Raw genomic sequence first — 20,567 nt, forward strand, 5'->3', positions numbered from 1 at the left:
GTGAACAGATCAAAACACTGACAGAATCCATGGATGGCAGGCTTTTGAGTGTCCTTGCAAAGAAAGGTGGCTATATTGGTCACTGATTTGTTTTTGTTTTGTTTTTGAATGTCAGAAATGTATATTTGTGAATGTTGAGATGTTATATTGGTTTCACTGGTAAAAATAAATAATTGAAATGGGTATATATTTGTTTTTTGTTAAGTTGCCTAATAATTATGCACAGTAATAGTCACCTGCACACACAGATATCCCCCTAAAATAGCTAAAACTAAAAACAAACTAAAAACTACTTCCAAAAATATTCAGCTTTGATATTAATGAGTTTTTTGGGTTCATTGAGAACATGGTTGTTGTTCAATCATAAAATTAATCCTCAAAAATACAACTTGCCTAATAATTCTGCACTCCCTGTATTTAAGATAAACAAATAAACTTACCTCTCCAGCTCCGTACGGCGCTGCCTCTTGGCAGATTCACTTACCCTCCCTGTTCTTCTTCCTGCCGCACTATATTGTCACCTCACACCGCACAGCGTCAGGTCATAGTGCACGTCTACGTGCACTGCGTCCTGACGCTGGATGTGTCAGGACACAGTGTGGGGCTGAAAGAAGACCAGGGAAGGTGAGGACAGCCAGTGCAGTGCTGTTCTCACCTTCCTGTGCCTCCCGTATGCTAATGACCGCTTCCATAATGGAAGGGGTCATAAGCATTTTCACATTATGTTCTGGCAGGGGGCCGGGGGCCACATGAAATGATACCGTGGGCCGCATACGGCCCTCGGGCCGGAGGTTCCCCACCCCTGACCTAGAGGCTCATTAGCATATTGATACAAGTACGTTTTTTAGCTGAACGGCCGCAGACAGAAGTGAAAAAAGGACACTGTTATGTACTGCTGACACTAGCACATCGCTAGGGTCAGTAAGCTACATATCACAAAATCTGATGGTAGAAACCCTTTAATAGTAAGAAGATAGAGAACCGTGTCGCTGTGAGCAATACAAGGCACTGTGATGTGGTAAGTAAAAAGTTAAAGCGGGGAGATCGCGAGAGTTTATACAGTTGAAACCAGAAGTTTACATACACTATATAAAAAGACACATATGGCTGATGTCTTGATATCTTGCTTCAGTATTTCCACCTAATCTTCTTTCCTCATGATGCCATCTATTTTGTGAAGTGCACCAGTCTCTCCTCAGCAAAACAACCTCACAACATGATGCTGCCGCCCCGTGTTTCACAGTTGGGATGGTGTTTTTAGGCTTCCAAGCTTCTTTGTTTTTCCTCCAAACGTAACGATGGTCATTATGGCCAAAAAGTTCAATTTTAGTTTCGTCAGACCACAGGACATGTCTCAAAAAATGTAGTTCTTTGTTCCTGTGTGCATTTGCAAACATTAATCTGGCTTTTTTCAGTTTCTTTTGGAGTAATGGCTTCTTCCTGGCAGAGTGGCTTTTCAGCCCATCTTGATACAGTACTCGTTTCACTGTAGATATTGACACAATCTTACCAGCTTCCGCCATCATCTTCACAAGGTCTTTTGCTATTGTTCTTGGGTGGATATGCACATGTCAGACAAAAGCACGTTCATCTCTGGGACACAGAACCCGTCTCCTTCCTGAGCGGTATGATGGCTGGACATTCCCATCTTGTTTGTACTTGCATATAATTGTTTGTACAGATGAACGAGGCACCTTCAGGTATCTTGAAATTGCACCCAAGGTGAAGCCAGACTTGTGCAAGTCCACAATTCTCTTCCTGATATCTTGGCTGATTTCTTTAGACGTTTACATGATGCTACACAAAGAAGCAGTGTGTTTTAGGTGTGCATTTAAATACATCCACAGGTGTGCCTCTAATCTCCAAACCCAACAGAAGCTTCCAAACACATGACATCATCATATGGGCAGTTCAGAATTGTTTAAAGGCATAGTAATCTTAGTGTATGGAAACTTTTAACATTGCAGAAAGTAATAAAAATGCCTTAAAACATTCTCTCTCATTATTCTGGCATTTGGCAAATAATAATATTTATGGTAATCCTAACGGACCAAAAACAGGAAAGGTTTATTTAGATTTTATGTCAGATATTGAGAAAAACATGCATATGTGTCTTTTTATATAGTGTATGTAAACGTCTGGGTTCAACTGTATGTACGGTATCTAGCAGTGCCAAGTTGATTGCCTGCCGAAGGATAGCGAACTATCCAAAACGCGTTGGAAGTTTGGCACATGCAGCCATCCATAGCTCATACAGGGACATCACTCTTTGCTTCACAAGACCTTTAAACCTATAGCAACGAAGTTGTGCCACTGGCCGGGGCGCCCACAGATGTAGCAGCGCTAGCGATCACTGTTTTCACATAACGTTACTAACGAATCGCGACTTCTCTTTCACTACGAACTAATCAACTTCTGTAACAGCAATACACAGCACGGCCAGTAGAGGACAGTGTTAACCTAAAGTATGTAATGAAGCTTAAGGATCTTATTAGTACTGTATTCATGGGGTGTGACCCTGCTGCTTACTGTACTGTACAAATAAATCTATGTACAGTATCTTCGTCTCCCTTTTTTACATGTACTTTAGTTTGCTGCCACTCGTACAGTACTGTACCTTCGTGTCTGCAAATTACTGTGTTTCCTGCGTTACCACAGAAGATCGGAAAGAACTCAAGCAAAAAAGAAGTGGCCGTGTAAGATGGAAGAAATAAGAAAAAAAGGAAGAAAAATGGAGAATAAATAAAGACAAAATCCTAAACCAGGGCTCCTATTAGGGCCGCATAACTATCCAAGAAAGAGCCCCTCATAATACCCTATAACAGTGGTGGCAAACCTATGGCACAGGTACCAGAGGCGGCACTCAGAGCCCTCTCTGTAGGCACCCTGGAAAAAGTCTATGGTGTACCAATATGGCTTAAACTTTTCCTGCCATTTATCAGTGCAGGGTGCACTATGAATGGCGCAGGCAGAGCAGGGCGCACTATGAACAGCACAGGCAGAGCAGGGCACACTGTGAACAGCACAGGCAGCGCAGGGCGCACTATGAACAGCATATGCAGCACAGGGCACACTATGTATGGCACAGGGCGCACTATAAGCAGCGCAGGACGCACTATGTACGGCACAGGCAGTGCAGGGCGCACTATGAACGGCACAGGCAGTGCACTGAATGCAGGCAGGCTATTATAGCTACATGATAAAGTACATGGAAGATATACTATATTGGACTGTAGTATTCAGGTTAAATTGCCGTGCTGGCACTTTTCAAATAAATAAGTGGGTTTCGGGCTGCAGTTTGGGCACTCGCCCTCTAAACGGTTCGCCATCACTGCCCTATACAGTAGAATTACAGTCTTATTTTATTTATAAACTGTATATCCTCCAATAAACTCCACAATCTGTTCAGTACAGGGGAAGATATCATTGATAGAATCGGGATGCTGTGAAGTGAAACTAAAAACTGCTTTTTACCTGCAATTATTCCCGACTGGATTTCTAACAGTGATATCTCCTCTGTTGCTTGGACTTGTATGAAAGTCTGGAATGTATGTTGTAGCTGCTACCATTCAGGAGATGTCAGCATCTAAAGCAGCCCCCCCCCCCTCCTCTACTTTATACCCGAGTCCAGCTCCAGCAGAACAGTTAGGTGGTTAGATGGGTAAATATATACTACTTTTTTCACCCAAAGTCAGGGAGGTCAGGGGGCCGCTCCAGATCCCCAACAAAATTGGACTGCCATTCTCTTTTCTGGCCGATCCTTTTATACCAGGAGGTGTTTTCATTGGTCCCACAAGTCACATGGCCTCCCCTGCCCAATCACATTAAAAACTAAGTTTCATTCACAGAATACAACATAGTCAGCCAATCAGAGAAAAGTTCCCACGTTCATAAGAGCCAGAGAAATGTTCCCAATGGTCATGATAGCCAATCAGAGAAATGTTCTCACGCTCATGAGAGCCAATCAGAGAAAAGTTCCCACGGTCTCTGTTGCTTGGACTTGTATAAAAGTCTGGAATGTATGTTGTAGCTGCTACTATTCAGGAGATGTCAGCATCTAAAGCAGTCCCCCTCCCCTCTACTTTATACTCAAGCCCAGCTCCAGCAGAACAGTTAGGTGGTTAGATAGGTAAATATATACTCCTTTTTTCACCCAAAGTCAAGGGAGGTCAGGGGGTCGCTCCAGATCCCCAACAAAATTGCACTGCCATTTTCTTTTCTGGACGATCCTTTTATACCAGGAGGTGCTTTCATTGGTTCCACAAGTCACATGCCCTCCCCTGCCCAATCACATTAAAAACTAGGTTTCATTCACTGAATACAACAGTCAGCCAATCAGAGAAAAGTTCCCACGTTCATGAGAGCTAATCAGGGAAACGTTCCCACAGTCATAAGAGCCAATCAAAGAAATGTTCCAAACGTTCACGAGAGCCAATCAGAGAAAAGTTCTCACGGTCATGAGAGCCAATCAGAGAAATGTTCCCACATTCATGAGAGCCAATCAGAGAAAAGTTCCCATGTTCATGAGAGCCAATTAGAGAAATGTTCCCAACGGTCATGAGAGCCAATCAGAGAAAAGTTCACACGGTCATGAGAGCCAATCAGAGAAATGTTCCCACGGTCATGAGAGCCAATCAGAGAAATGTTCCCAATGATCATGAGAGCCAATCAGAGAAAAATATCCACTGTCATGAGAGCCAATCAGAGAAAAGTTCTCACAGTCATGAGAGCCAATCAGAGAAAAGTTCCCATGGTCATGAAAGCAAATCAGAGAAAAGTTCCCATGGTCATGAGATCCAATCAGAGAAATGTTTCCACGGTCATGAGAGCCAATCAGAGAAAAGTTATCACGGTCATGAGAGCCAATCAGAGAAAAATTCCCAGGTCCTTAACCCCTTCAGGACCCTGCCATTATTCACCTTAACCACCTCCGGACCGCCGAACGCAGCGACGCGTCCTGGAGGTGGTTGATTCATTCCTCCTGGACGCATATACGCGTCCTCTCGTGAGACGCAAAATTTCCTGTAAACGCGCGCACACAGGCGCGCGCGTTCACAGGATCGGAAGGTAAGCGAGTGGATCTCCAGCCTGCCAGCGGCAATCGTTCGCTGGCAGGCTGGAGATGAGATTTTTTTAACCCCTAACAGGTATATTAGACGCTGTTTTGATAACAGCGTCTAATATACCTGCTACCTGGTCCTCTGGTGGTCCCTTTTGTTTGGATCGACCACCAGAGGACACAGGTAGCTCAGTAATATGTAGCACCAAACACCACTACACTACACCCCCCCGTCACTTATTAACCCCTTATTCACCCCTTATCACCCCATATAGACTCCCTGATCACCCCCCTATCATTGATCACCCCGCTGTCATTGATCACCCCCTTGTAAGGCTCCATTCAGACGTCCGTATGATTTTTACGGATCCACTGATACATGGATCGGATCCGCAAAACACATACGGACATCTGAATGGAGCCGTACAGGGGGGTGATCAATGACGGGGGTGATCACCCCATATAGACTCCCTGATCACCCCCCTGTCATTGATCACCCCCCTGTAAGGCTCCATTCAGACGTCCGTATGTTTTTTACGGATCCACGGATACATGGATCAGATCCGCAAAACACATACGGCTGTCTGAATGGAGCCTTACAGGGGGGTAATCACCCCATATAGACTCCCTGATAACCCCCCTGTCATTGATCACCCCCCTGTAAGGCTCCATTCAGATGTCCGTATGTTTTTTACGGATCTAGGATACATGGATCGGATCCGCAAAACACATACGGACATCTGAATGGAGCCTTATAGGGGGGTGATCAATGACAGGGGGGTGATCACCCCATATAGACTCCCTGATCACCCCCCTGTCATTGATCACCCCCCTGTTATTGATCACCCCCCTGTCATTGATCACCCCCTTGTAAGGCTGCATTCAGATGTCCGTATGTTTTTTACGGATCCACGGATACATGGATCGGATCCGCAAAACACATACGGACATCTGAATGGAGCCTTATAGGGGGGTGATCAATGACAGGGGGGTGATCACCCCATATAGACTCCCTGGTCACCCCCCTGTTATTGATCACCCCCCTGTCATTGATCACCCCCCTGTAAGGCTCCATTCAGACATTTTTTTGGCCCAAGTTAGCGGAAATTTTTTTTTTTTTCTTACAAAGTCTCATATTCCACTAACTTGTGTCAAAAAATAAAATCTCACATGAAGTCACCATACCCCTCACGGAATCCAAATGCATAAAATTTTTTAGACATTTATATTCCAGACTTCTTCTCACGCTTTAGGGCCCCTAGAATGCCAGGGCAGTATAAATACCCCACAAGTGACCCCATTTCGGAAAGAAGACACCCCAAGGTATTCCGTGAGGGGCATATTGAGTCCATGAAAGATTGAAATTTTTGTCCCAAGTTAGCGGAACGGGAGACTTTGTGAGAAAAAAAAATAAAAAATCAATTTCCGCTAACTTGTGCCAAAAAAAAAAAAAATTCTATGAACTCGCCATGCCCCTCATTGAATACCTTGGGGTGTCTTCTTTCCAAAATGCGGTCACATGTTGGGTATTTATACTGCCCTGGCATTTTAGGGGCCCTAAAGCGTGAGAAGAAGTCTGGGATCCAAATGTCTAAAAATGCGAATGTGGGCCCCTTTGCGCATCTAGGCTGCAAAAAAGTGTCACACATCTGGTATCACCGTACTCAGGAGAAGTTGGGCAATGTGTTTTGGGGTGTCATTTTACATATACCCATGCTGGGTGAGATAAATATCTTGGTCAAATGCCAACTTTATATAAAAAATGGGAAAAGTTATCTTTTGCCGAGATATTTCTCTCACCCAGCATGAGTATATGTAAAATGACACCCCAAAACACATTGCCCAACTTCTCCTGAATACGGCGATACCACATGTGTGACACTTTTTTGCAGCCTAGGTGGGCAAAGGGGCCCACATTCCAAAGAGCACCTTTAGGATTTCACAGGTCATTTACCTACTTACCACACATTAGGGCCCCTAGAATTCCAGGGCAGTATAACTACCCCACAAGTGACCCCATTTTGGAAAGAAGACACCCCCAGGTATTTCGTGATGGGCATAGTGAGTTCATGGAAGTTTTTATTTTTTGTCACAAGTTAGTGGAATATGAGACTTTGTAAGAAAAAAAAAAAAATCATCATTTTCTGCTAACTTGTGACAAAAAATAAAAAATTCTAGGAACTCGCCATGCCCCTCACGGAATACCTTGGGGTGTCTTCTTTCCAAAATGGGGTCACTTGTGGGGTAGTTATACTGCCCTGGCATTCTAGGGGCCCTAATGTGTGGTAAGTAGTTTGAAATCAGAATCTGTAAAAAATGGCCGGTGAAATCCGAAAGGTGCTCTTTGGAATGTGGGCCCCTTTGCCCACCTAGGCTGCAAAAAAGTGTCACACATGTGGTATCGCCGTACTCAGGAGAAGTTGGGAAATGTGTTTTGGGGTGTCATTTTACATATACCCATGCTGGGTGAGATAGATATCTTGGTCAAATGCCAACTTTGTATAAAAAAATGGGAAAAGTTGTCTTTTGCCAAGATATTTCTCTCAACCAGCATGGGTATATGTAAAATGACACCCCAAAACACATTGCCCAACTTCTCCTGAGTACGGCAATACCAGATGTGTGACACTTTTTTGCAGCCTAGGTGGGCAAAGGGGCCCACATTCCAAAGAGCACCTTTCGGATTTCACCAGCCATTTTTTACAGATTTTGATTTCAAACTACTTTGCACGCATTTGGGCCCCTAAAATGCCAGGGCAGTATAACTACCCCACAAGTGACCCCATTTTGGAAAGAAGACACCCGAAGGTATTTCGTGATGGACATAGTGAGTTCATGGAAGTTTTTATTTTTTGTCACAAGTTAGTGGAATATGAGACTTTGTAAGAAAAAAATTAAATAAAATCATCATTTTCCGCTAACTTGTGACAAAAAATAAAAAGTTCTATGAACTCACTATGCCCATCAGCGAATACCTTAGGGTGTCTACTTTCCGAAATGGGGTCATTTGTGGGGTGTTTGTACTGTCTGGCTATTGTAGAACCTCAGGAAACATGACAGGTGCTCAGAAAGTCAGAGCTGCTTCAAAAAGCGGAAATTCACATTTTTGTACCATAGTTTGTAAACGCTATAACTTTTACCCAAACCATTTTTTTTTTTTACCCAAACATTTTTTTTTATCAAAGACATATAGAACAATAAATTTAGAGAAAAATTTATATATGGATGTCGTTTTTTTTGCAAAATTTTACAACTGAAAGTGAAAAATGTCATTTTTTTGCAAAAAAATCGTTAAATTTCGATTAATAACAAAAAAAGTAAAAATGTCAGCAGCAATGAAATACCACCAAATGAAAGCTCTATTAGTGAGAAGAAAAGGAGGTAAAATTCATTTGGGTGGTAAGTTGCATGACCGAGCAATAAACGGTCAAAGTAGTGTAGTGCAGAAGTGTAAAAAGTGGCCTGGTCATTAAGGGTGTTTAAGCACTGGGGGCTGAGGTGGTTAAGGACCAGGCCATTTTTTGCAAATCTGACCAGTGTCACTTTATGTGGGGATAACTTTAAAATGCTTTTACTTATCCAAGCCATTCTGAGATTGTTTTCTCGTCACATATTGTACTTCATAACAATGGTAAAATTGAGTCAAAAAATGTATTTTTATTTATGAAAAATTACCAAATTTACCAAAAATTTAGAAAAATTTCCAAATTTCCAAATTTTGATTTCTCTACTTTCATAATAGTAATACCTTCCAAAAATAGTTATTACTTTACATTCCCCATTAGAGATGTCCCGAACTATTCACTGGCGAACAGTTCCCGGCGATCATCGCTTGTTCGCGTTCGCCGCGGCGGGCGAACATATGCGATGTTCGGTCTGCCCCCTATACTTCATCATTGAGCAAACTTTGACCCTGTACCTCACAGTCAGCAGACACATTCCAGCCAATCAGCAGCAGACCCTGCCTCCCAGACCCTCCCACCTCCTAGCAAAAAGCAAGGACAGCATCCATCTTAGATTCATTCGGAAGCTGCAGTGTTAGTGAGAGGAGGGAGAGTGCAGCTGCTGCTGATTCAATAGGGAAATCGATAGCTAGGCCAGTGTATTCAGTGTCCACTACAGTCCTGAAAGACTCATCTGATCTGCTGTAAGGACAGCGTCCTGACAGCACCCCAAAAAGCCCATTTTAGGGCTAGTACATCAGTCTGCTTTTTTATTTTTATTTTTCTCTGTAATCTAATTGCAGTTGCCTGTCAGCGTGTGTGTCAGGTCCACAGCGTATACTGTGCCCACTTGCCCAGTGCCACCACTCATATCTGGTGTCACAGTAGCTTGCATTTAAAAAAACCAAAAACTTTTTTGACTATAATATAATTGCAGTTGCCTGCAAGCGTGTGTGTCAGGCCTACAGCGTGTACTGTGCCCACTACTGCCAGTGCCCAGTGCCACCACTCATATCTGGTGTCACAGTAGCTTGCATTTAAAAAAAAAAAAACTTTTTTGACTGTAATATAATTGCAGTTGCCTGCCAGCGTGTGTGTCAGGCCTACAGCGTGTACTGTGCCAACTACTGCCAGTGCACAGTGCCACCACTCATATCTGGTGTCACAGTAGATTACATTTAAAAAAAACTAAAACTTTTTTGACTGTAATATAATTGCAGTTGCCTGCAAGCGTGTGTTTCAGGCCTACAGCGTGTACTGTGTCAACTACTGCCAGTGCAGTGCCACCACTCATATCTGGTGTCACAGTAGCTTGAACGCATAGTATAACTAATCTAAAAAAAATTTAAGGCAGAGGCAGGCCACCCCGCAGGGGCCGTTGTGGTCGTGGTGCTGTGATTTCCTTTGGCCCTAGAATAATGCCCACTGTTCAGAGGCCACGTACCCTGAACTCGAAAAGTTCTGAGGACATAGTTGACTGGCTAACACAGGACACCCAATCTTCTACAGCTTCCGCTAAGAACCTTGACGCACCATCCTCCTCCAGCTCAGCTTCGGGCACCTCTCAAGTTACCACTCGCCCGCCTGCCGCCACCACCAACACTAGCACCACAGCTTCTTCACTTGATCTGTCAGAGGAGTTATTTACACAATTGTTGGAAGAAATTAGTGATGCGCAACCATTATTGCCAGAGGATGTAGATAGCAGGGACATGTCTCAGTCAGGCAGCATTACACACATGGACGTACGGTGTGATGATGATGATGATGTTGTACCCGCTGCTGCTTCCTTTGCTGAGTTGTCAGATACAAGTGAAGCGGTTGATGATGACGATGTGTCTGTGGATGTCACGTGGGTGCCCGCTCGAAGAGAAGAAGAACAGGGGGAAAGTTCAGATGTAGAGACAGAGAGGAGGAGGAGACGAGTTGGAAGCAGGGGGAGGTCGTCGCAAGGAGCTAGTGGCACAGTCAGACAGCATGTATCGGCACCCGGGTCAGCCAGACAGCACGCCAATCAACGCATGCTGTTGCCACCACCAGAATGCCGTCATTGCAAAGCTCAGCAGTGTGGCATTTTTTTTGTGTGTCTGCCTCTGATAACAGCGATGCCATTTGCAACCTGTACCAAAAGAAACTGAGTCGTGGGAAGCCCAACACCCACCTAGGTACAACTGCTTTGCGAAGGCACATGATCTCACATCACAAACGCCTATGGGATCAACACATGATGACGAGTACAAGCAGCACACAAACTCAAAGCCACCATCCTCCTCCTGGTCCAGCATCTTCAGCCACGTCAACCACTGCTGTCCTCCTTGCCCCCTCTCAACCATCCGCCACTCCGCCTCTCGCCTTGAGCAGTTCCTGCTCATCTGCCCACAGTCAGGTGTCTGTCAAGGAAATATTTGAGCGTAAGAAGCCAATTTCACAGAGTCACCCCCTTGCCCGGCATCTGACAGCTGGCTTGTCTGAACTCTTAGCCCGCCAGCTTTTACAATACAAGCTGGTGGAGTCTAAGGCCTTCAAAAAATTTGTAGCTATTGGGACACCACAGTGGAAGGTACCCGGCCGAAATTTCTTTTCACAAAAGGCAATCCCCAACCTGTACTCTATTGTGGAAAAGGAAGTTATGGCATGTCTGGCACACAGTGTTGGGGCAAGGGTCCATCTGACCATTGATACCTGGTCTGCTGCCACCTCCTCTACTCCTCCTACTCCATCCTCTTCGCTAACCTCCTCGTCTGAGTCCTCTTCTGCTGCTGCGTCTTGCTCCACATCAACTGCACCCCCCCAGCTCCCCAGGGGCTATTCCACATCCCGGATACGACAGTGTCACGCCGTCTTGGGGTTGACTTGCCTGAAAGCAGAGAGTCACACCAGACCAGCACTCCTGTCTGCCCTGAATGCACAGGTGGATCAGTGGCTGACTCCGCACCAACTGGAGATCGGCAAAGTGGTGTGTGACAACGGAAGCAATTTGTTGGCGGCATTGAATTTGGGCAAATTGACACATGTACAACGCTTTGTGCATAAGTACCCAGGCTTACAGGACGTCCTCAAGCAGGCCAGGAAGGTGTGTGGCCATTTCAGGGGTTCCTACACGGCCATGGCGCACTTTTCCGATATTCAGTGGCGAAACAACATGCCAGTGAGGCGCTTGATTTGCGACAGTCCGACACATTGAAATTCCACTCTCCTAATGTTCGACCGACTGCTCCAACAAGAAAAAGCTGTCAACGAGTATTTATATGACCGGGGTGCTAGGACAGCCTCTGCGGAGCTGGGTATTTTTTTTCCATGTTACTGGACGCTCATGCACAATGCCTGTAGGCTCATGCGTCCTTTTGAGGAGGTGACAAACCTAGTCAGTCGCACCGAAGGCACCATCAGCGACATCATCCCATTTGTTTTCTTCCTAGAGCGTGCCCTGCGAAGAGTGCTGGATCAGGCCATAGATGAGCATGAAGAGGAAGAGTTGTGGTCACCATCACCACCAGAAACAGCCTTGTCATCATCGCATGCCGGACCTGCGGCAACGCTGCAAGAGGAGTATGAGGAAGAGGAGTCAGAGGAGGAATGTGGCTTTGAGGAGGAGGAATGTGGCTTTGAGGAGGAGGAAGACGAACCACAGCAGGCAACCCAGGGTGCTCGTTGTCACCTATCTGGTACCCGTGGTGTTGTACGTGGCTGGGGGGAAGAACAGACTGTTGTGCTTTTTCATAAGTGTAAACAGTTATATCTACTTATTTTAGTTATAATGGGTATTCATTGCCTTTAAGAGCAATGTTGATTTATATTCACTGTTTTGTATGGATTTTCATGTAGGCCAAAGTAAGTCCATGAGAAGATTATTGTGCTGCTCAAAAGCTAGTGTTATAGTAACAATATATTATACATTTAGTAAGTTAGAAGATACACCGCACCTGCAGATTCTGAGACTTCATTGTTTTTCATATCTGAACATGAACTCCACAGTGTGAGAATTGTCTAGATGTTCCTCAAAGTATACATGCATGTATCAAAGTTTGTCCCTCGGCCCTGAGACAAGGCCTCTAGACGTCAGAGGTGTAGTAGTAAAAATATCAGGCATATATGAGTTAACCCTTAATGGTATGACGCCTATTGCTTACACAACAGTGCCACCTAGATATGAGCAGTTGATACGACATCAGTAGCAAAAGTGCATTCTGGGTAGTATTATGACGTCATGCTCCTTATCAATGCCCACGCCCATCCAATAATGATTGGAAGTTCCAAACTCAGAGGGCGTGTTCATCTGATAAGTTTTGGGTTAAGAAACCAGTTACCAGAAAAAGAAAAAAAAGAGGGAAAGAAAAAAACAAACAAACAAAGAAACATTGGATTATAGATCTCGGGAGAATCATTTGGATTATTGGGAAAAACTCTTGAGAGCTGGCTGCCCCAAGACTCTGCACATCACTTGACCCTTGGGTAATGTATATTTTTGTTTTATGTAGTATTGATCTAAATTAATTGGCTTGATACTTAGTCAGGTACCCGCTCATTTGCGGACGTGTAACGTTAGTTGCTACATCAGTATTTTCTCTGATTTCAGTTACAATGCATATAACTGAATAAAGGGGATAATATTGGAGAAACTCTCTGTTGGGAATCTTAGTATTCCCTAGTTTGATATCGAGCCAATAATGTATAAGTTTTGTGCAATACTACCATACTACCCCATATCTGAGATTGGTCACCATTTTTTTGGGCGGAGCAAGGGCTCGTATCTGTCATCTTCTTGATTGAGTTTTCCGCATAATCCATTGATTGTATATCTCTCACAAATTTAAAGCTGTATTGCATAATATTGGTTGAGTATTGTTTTGTTGGCATCATATAGTGGTGAATTCTGGGTACTGCATATCATTGTATATTATTGAAATTTATGTTGATTCATTTTTGATTGTATATTAAACTACTGTATAATAAACCATTTATATTTTTGCATAGACGCTTGTACCCTGTTTTACTGATTGCACAAAATAATCAGGTTCTTGATCGAACTCGTTTGGAGATGATTATGTCAATCTCCCGGATCAATATCCTTTGTATAATTTTTCTTTTGATCCGCTAAATTTTTTTATCTTTATATAAAGCATTTGCTTTATATACCCGACAAGACCTTCAGTGAGATTAGTGAGGACGAGGAACAGGACATGAGTAGCTCAGCATCCAACCTTGTGCAAATAGGGTCTTTCATGCTGGCGTGTCTGTTGAGGGACCCTCGTATAAAAAGGCTGAAGGAGAACGACCTGTACTGGGTGGCCATGCTACTAGACCCCCGGTATAAGCAGAAAGTGCCTGAAATGTTACCGAATTACCGGAAGTCAGAAAGGATGCAGCAGTTCAAAACAAGTTAAAAAGTATGCTTTACACAGCGTATAAGGGGGATGTCACAGCACAACGGGAATCTAACAGCGGAAGAGGTGAAAGTAATCCTCCTCCTCCCATGACCACGCCGGCAAGGACAGGACGCTTTACAGACGTGGAGGACATGCAGAGCTTTTTCAGTCCTACACATCGCCACAGCCCTTCGGGGTCCACCCTCAGAGAACGACTCGACCGACAGGTAGCAGACTATCTCGTCTTAACTGCAGATATCGACACTCTGAGGAGCGATGAACCCCTTCACTACTGGGTGTGCAGGCTTGACCTGTGGCCTGAGCTATCCCAGTTTGCGATAGAACTTCTGGCCTGCCCCGCTTCAAGTGTCCTGTCAGAAAGGACCTTCAGTGCAGCAGGAGGTATTGTCACTGAGAAGAGAAGTCGCCTCGGTCAAAAAAGTCTAGATTACCTCACCTTTATTAAGATGAATGAGGCATGGATCCCGAAGGGACTGACAGTGGGGGATACATTTGACTAATAAAGGCCTGATGAGATGAGATGCCTTGGGCTATAAATGGTCCACACGCTGCTGTATTTAATCTCTGCATGCCGGATGACTTGCGTGACTTCTCCGCCACCAACTAGGGTTCAAGCCGCAATGTTTTAGGGCACTTTCTGCCTGGAAAACATAAATTTTTCCGGCCGCTGCTACAACAGCGGCTGCATCAATACCAAGTTTTTCAGGCATGTTTACATGCCTAATTTTTCTGGCCTCCGGTGCTGCACTGTGGCTGCAAAAACAAAGCAAAAAAAAAGGCACATACATGTGTCAATTCCCCTTCATGATCGTTACCTTGTTGTGGTGAAGGGGCTTGCGTATCACAATGAAGCGACCACCTCTATGAGTGTGTTGGCAATGGCAATGTTGGCACACCCCAGATGATAAGGTTGTTGCTCCATTGTGAACAGACCAAAAGCGATCGGCTGGATAATTTTGCATAGAAAAAACATAAATTTTCTTTGTGATCATCTAAGGTGATCATTAAAGCCTACTAGGCCAACAATGGGCCCACACTGCAGAACCATTGTTTTCTGGGTCACTTAACTGTCACTGAACAACCTCAGCACGACCATAAGCTTTGAAAAACCGCCATCGCCTGCAATCTCCCAAATGTGCGCACGAGCACAGTCATCACTACACCAAGATTGACGCATAGAGGAATAAAATTTATGTCATGAGTGTGTCAACTATTGACAACTCTTTGCGGTTGTCTAAACTCTATTCGATACACGGCCCCTGATAGGGGACGTAACAGGGATTAAACTGATAGGAATAGTACTACTTTACACACCACTCATATCGGGTGGCACAGTACATTGTACGGCCCACGCGCAGTGCCCCAAATTAGAAGTAAGAGGACCGACCAAGCATCTTTTTCCATCTCCCGGTTCCTAAAATCTATTCCATACACCGGCCCCTGATAGGGGACAAAACAGAGATTAAACTGGTAAGAACAGATTTTTTTTAATAAAAAAAAAAGAGGACAGCCTCTGCGGAGCTGGGTATTTTTTGGCCGCGTTACTGAACGCTCATGCACAATGGCTGTAGGCCCATGCGTCCTTTTGCGGAGGTGACAAACCAGGTCAGTCAAACCCAAGGCAACATCACCGACCTCATCCCATATGCGTTTTTTCTGGAGCGTGCCCTGCGAAGAGTGCTGGATCAGGTCGTAGATGAGCATGAAGAGGAAGAGTTGTGGTCACCATCACCACCAGAAGCAGCCTTGTCGTCGTCGATTGCTGGACCTGCGGCAACGCAGAGAGAGGAGTCTGAAGAAGAGGAGTCAGAGGAGGAAGGTGGCTTTGAGGAGGTGGAAGACCAACCACAGCAGGCGTCCCAGGGGGCTTGTTGTCACCCCTCGGGGACCCTTGGTGTTGTACGTGGCTGGGTGGGGGAAGAGACCTTCAATGACGTCAGTGAGGACAAGGAACTGGGACATGGCTAGCTTGGTATCCAACCTTGTGCAAATGGGGAGTTTGCGGTTGTTTGCGGTGCATTAAACGGGGAGTTTGGTCTGTCACTGTGAAGCGGGCGTAACCCTTACACTACCTGATCGATACAACATCATACCTGATGTATTAAAGCATGTTATTCCAAACAATTTAGTAATGTTAGGTGATTTATGCCCTTTATGGATTAAAACCCGACTCTGCGTCAACTAGGTAATTTTCCATGGGAGTTTTGCCATGGATCCCCCTCCGGCCACAGTCCAGGTGTCAGTCCCCTTGAAACAACTTTTCCATCACTACTGTGGCCAGAAAGAGTCCCTGCGGGTTTTAAAATTTGCCTGCCTATTGAAGTCTATAGTGGTTCGCCCGTTCGCGAACATTTGCGGAAATTCCCGTTCGCCGTTCGCGAACGCAAAATTTTATGTTCGCGACATCTCTACTGACAAGTAAATAGATGGATATTTAAAGGGGTATTCTCATCTTAATGATCATACCTTATTTCATTAAGTATGTGCCAATATAAACTATTATTACATTTCTACCTTTCTAGGTCAAATATTGTAGATTGTACCCCAGTGTTTGATTTGGTCTCCCCTAGAAACGTCCACCTCCTCTGGAGCGAGTCCCTCCTCTTCTTTCTTCTTGCCTGCCGCTCAGTCATCACATGAGCGCGCACGCCGCCATGATTGCCGCGCATGCCCAGAGCGTTGCCGCTTCACAAACAGAGCCGCGCATGCTCTGTATGCAGCGGCCGTAGAGGGAGAGAATGGTGGAGGAGGAGGGGAGCTGTCAGCCTTCAGCAGCGCAGCCCCGATCAGTGAATGGTGAGGAGAACGGGGCTGCGCTGCTGTGTGTAACTGTGCCGACCCCCCCTTTTAGGTGGTGGAGGAGGAGAAGGAAGGGAGCTGCCATCGTTCAGCAGCGCAGCCAGGGTCAGAGCAGGAGCGCGCGGCGTCATTGGTTGCTATGACCCCGTGCGCTTCATGCCGCCGCTGCACTACAGTAATACACTGGTATAGTGTATTACTGTAGTACAGCGGCGACATGAAGTGCACGGCGTCATAGCAACCAATGACGCCGTGCGCTCCTGCTCTGACCAGGAATCCAGCCCGGCATACCGCGGACCGCTCTCGGCCGCGGAACACGGCCGCGTGCATTCGGCCTAAGCCTGATCAGGCTCTTGCTGGGAAGAAAGGAGCCTGACCAGGCCAAGTGTAATAGGAAATACACTGCAGTACACTATACAGTGTACTGCAGTGTATTATAGAGGCATCAGACCCACCGGATCTTCAAGAACCAAGTAAAAAAAAAATATGAAAAAAGTATTAAATAAAAAATAAAGTGTTTTATAAAAAATAAAAAAAGTTTCACATGTAAAAAAAAATCCCAAGTAATAAAAAAAATGTTAAAAATAGAAACAAATAAATAAAATAGCCATATTGGGTATCACCGCGTCTGTAAAAATCAGCTCTATAAGAATATCCCATGAACTCACCCCTCAGGTGAACACTGTAAAAAATAAAACTAAAAGCAATGCCAAAAAAGACATTTTTGTCACCTTACATCACAAAAAGTGCAACGCAAAGTGATCAAAAAGGCGTATGTCCCACAATTTGGTACCAATAAAACCGTCACCTCATCCCGCAAAAAATTAGCCCCTACATAAGAAAATCGCTATTTTTTTGTTTCAAAAATGCTATTATTGTGTTAAAGTGAAATAAATAAAAAAGTATACATATTAGGTATCACCGTGTCCGAAACAACCGGCTCTATAAACATATCACATGACCTAATCCCTCAGGTGAACACCGTAAAAAAAAACTGTGCCAAAAAAGCCATTAAGGTGTAATACCAAGCGATCGGCGTATGCCCCCCAGAATAGTACCGAACAGTTATCCCACACTGGAAAAAATGTGTGCAGCGCGGAATCTGGATCCAGCGGTCGGAGGAGAGTGCAGGGACACGGGGACAATTCTATTTAGTGGCAGAGCTGTATTGAAAGCTGTTCAGCGACAGTGCTTGTGGGGGAGGGGGAAGACAGATGTAGCAGAGCTGTATGTGCTTGGGGGAGAGATCAATAGACAGATGTAGCAGAGCTGTATGTGCTTGGGGGAGAGAGCAATAGACAGATTTAGCAGAGCTGAATATGCGGCAGTTCAGACAAAGTATTGTTGGAATAGAGAAACACAACTGATGTAGCAGAGCTGAATATGCTGCAGATCTGACACAGTGCTGGATGGAATAGAGAAACCCACTGATGTAGCAGAGCTGAATATGCGGCAGATCTGACACAGTGCTGGATGGAATAGAGAAACACAACTGATGTAGCAGAGCTGAATATGCCGCAGTTCAGACAAAGTGTTGTTGGAATAGAGAAACACAACTGATGTAGCAGAGCTGAATATGCCGCAGATCTGACACAGTGCTGGATGGAATAGAGAAACACAACTGATGTAGCAGAGCTGAATATGCCGCAGATCTGACACAGTGCTGGATGGAATAGAGAAACACACTGATGTAGCAGAGCTGAATATGCGTCAGTTCAGACAAAGTGATGTTGGAATAGAGAAACACAACTGATGTAGCAGAGCTGAATATGCTGCAGATCTGACACAGTGCTGGATGGAATAGAGAAACACACTGATGTAGCAGAGCTGAATATGCGGCAGATCTGACAGTGCTGGATGGAATAGAGAAACACACTGATGTAGCAGAGCTGAATATGCCGCAGATCTGACACAGTGCTGGATGGAATAGAGAAACACAACTGATGTAGCAGAGCTGAATATGCCGCAGATCTGACACAGTGCTGGATGGAATAGAGAAACACACTGATGTAGCAGAGCTGAATATGCCGCAGTTCAGACAAAGTGTTGTTGGAATAGAGAAACACAACTGATGTAGCAGAGCTGAATATGCCGCAGATCTGACACAGTGCTGGATGGAATAGAGAAACACAACTGATGTAGCAGAGCTGAATATGCCGCAGATCTGACACAGTGCTGGATGGAATAGAGAAACACACTGATGTAGCAGAGCTGAATATGCGTCAGTTCAGACAAAGTGATGTTGGAATAGAGAAACACAACTGATGTAGCAGAGCTGAATATGCTGCAGATCTGACACAGTGCTGGATGGAATAGAGAAACACACTGATGTAGCAGAGCTGAATATGCGGCAGATCTGACAGTGCTGGATGGAATAGAGAAACACACTGATGTAGCAGAGCTGAATATGCCGCAGATCTGACACAGTGCTGGATGGAATAGAGAAACACAACTGATGTAGCAGAGCTGAATATGCCGCAGATCTGACACAGTGCTGGATGGAATAGAGAAACACACTGATGTAGCAGAGCTGAATATGCGGCAGATCTGACACAGTGCTGGATGGAATAAAGAAACACAACTGATGTAGCAGAGCTGAATATGCCGCAGATCTGACACAGTGCTGGATGGAATAGAGAAACACAACTGATGTAGCAGAGCTGAATATGCCGCAGATCTGACACAGTGCTGGATGGAATAAAGAAACACAACTGATGTAGCAGAGCTGAATATGCCGCAGATCTGACACAGTGCTGGATGGAATAGAGAAACACACTGATGTAGCAGAGCTGAATATGCCGCAGATCTGACACAGTGCTGGATGGAATAGAGAAACACAACTGATGTAGCAGAGCTGAATATGCCGCAGATCTGACACAGTGCTGGATGGAATAGAGAAACACACTGATGTAGCAGAGCTGAATATGCCGCAGATCTGACACAGTGCTGGATGGAATAGAGAAACACAACTGATGTAGCAGAGCTGAATATGCCGCAGATCTGACACAGTGCTGGATGGAATAGAGAAACACAACTGATGTAGCAGAGCTGAATATGCCGCAGATCTGACACAGTGCTGGATGGAATAGAGAAACACACTGATGTAGCAGAGCTGAATATGCTGCAGATCTGACAGTGCTGGATGGAATAGAGAAACACACTGATGTAGCAGAGCTGAATATGCTGCAGATCTGACAGTGCTGGATGGAATAGAGAAACACACTGATGTAGCAGAGCTGAATATGCCGCAGATCTGACACAGTGCTGGATGGAATAGAGAAACACACTGATGTAGCAGAGCTGAATATGCCGCAGATCTGACAGTGCTGGATGGAATAGAGAAACACAACTGATGTAGCAGAGCTGAATATGCCGCAGATCTGACACAGTGCTGGATGGAATAAAGAAACACAACTGATGTAGCAGAGCTGAATATGCCGCAGATCTGACACAGTGCTGGATGGAATAGAGAAACACACTGATGTAGCAGAGCTGAATATGCCGCAGATCTGACACAGTGCTGGATGGAATAGAGAAACACAACTGATGTAGCAGAGCTGAATATGCCGCAGATCTGACACAGTGCTGGATGGAATAGAGAAACACACTGATGTAGCAGAGCTGAATATGCCGCAGATCTGACACAGTGCTGGATGGAATAGAGAAACACAACTGATGTAGCAGAGCTGAATATGCCGCAGATCTGACACAGTGCTGGATGGAATAGAGAAACACAACTGATGTAGCAGAGCTGAATATGCCGCAGATCTGACACAGTGCTGGATGGAATAGAGAAACACACTGATGTAGCAGAGCTGAATATGCTGCAGATCTGACAGTGCTGGATGGAATAGAGAAACACACTGATGTAGCAGAGCT

Source organism: Bufo bufo, chromosome 4, assembly GCF_905171765.1.
Source record: "Bufo bufo chromosome 4, aBufBuf1.1, whole genome shotgun sequence".
Taxonomy (NCBI): Eukaryota; Metazoa; Chordata; class Amphibia; order Anura; family Bufonidae; genus Bufo; species Bufo bufo.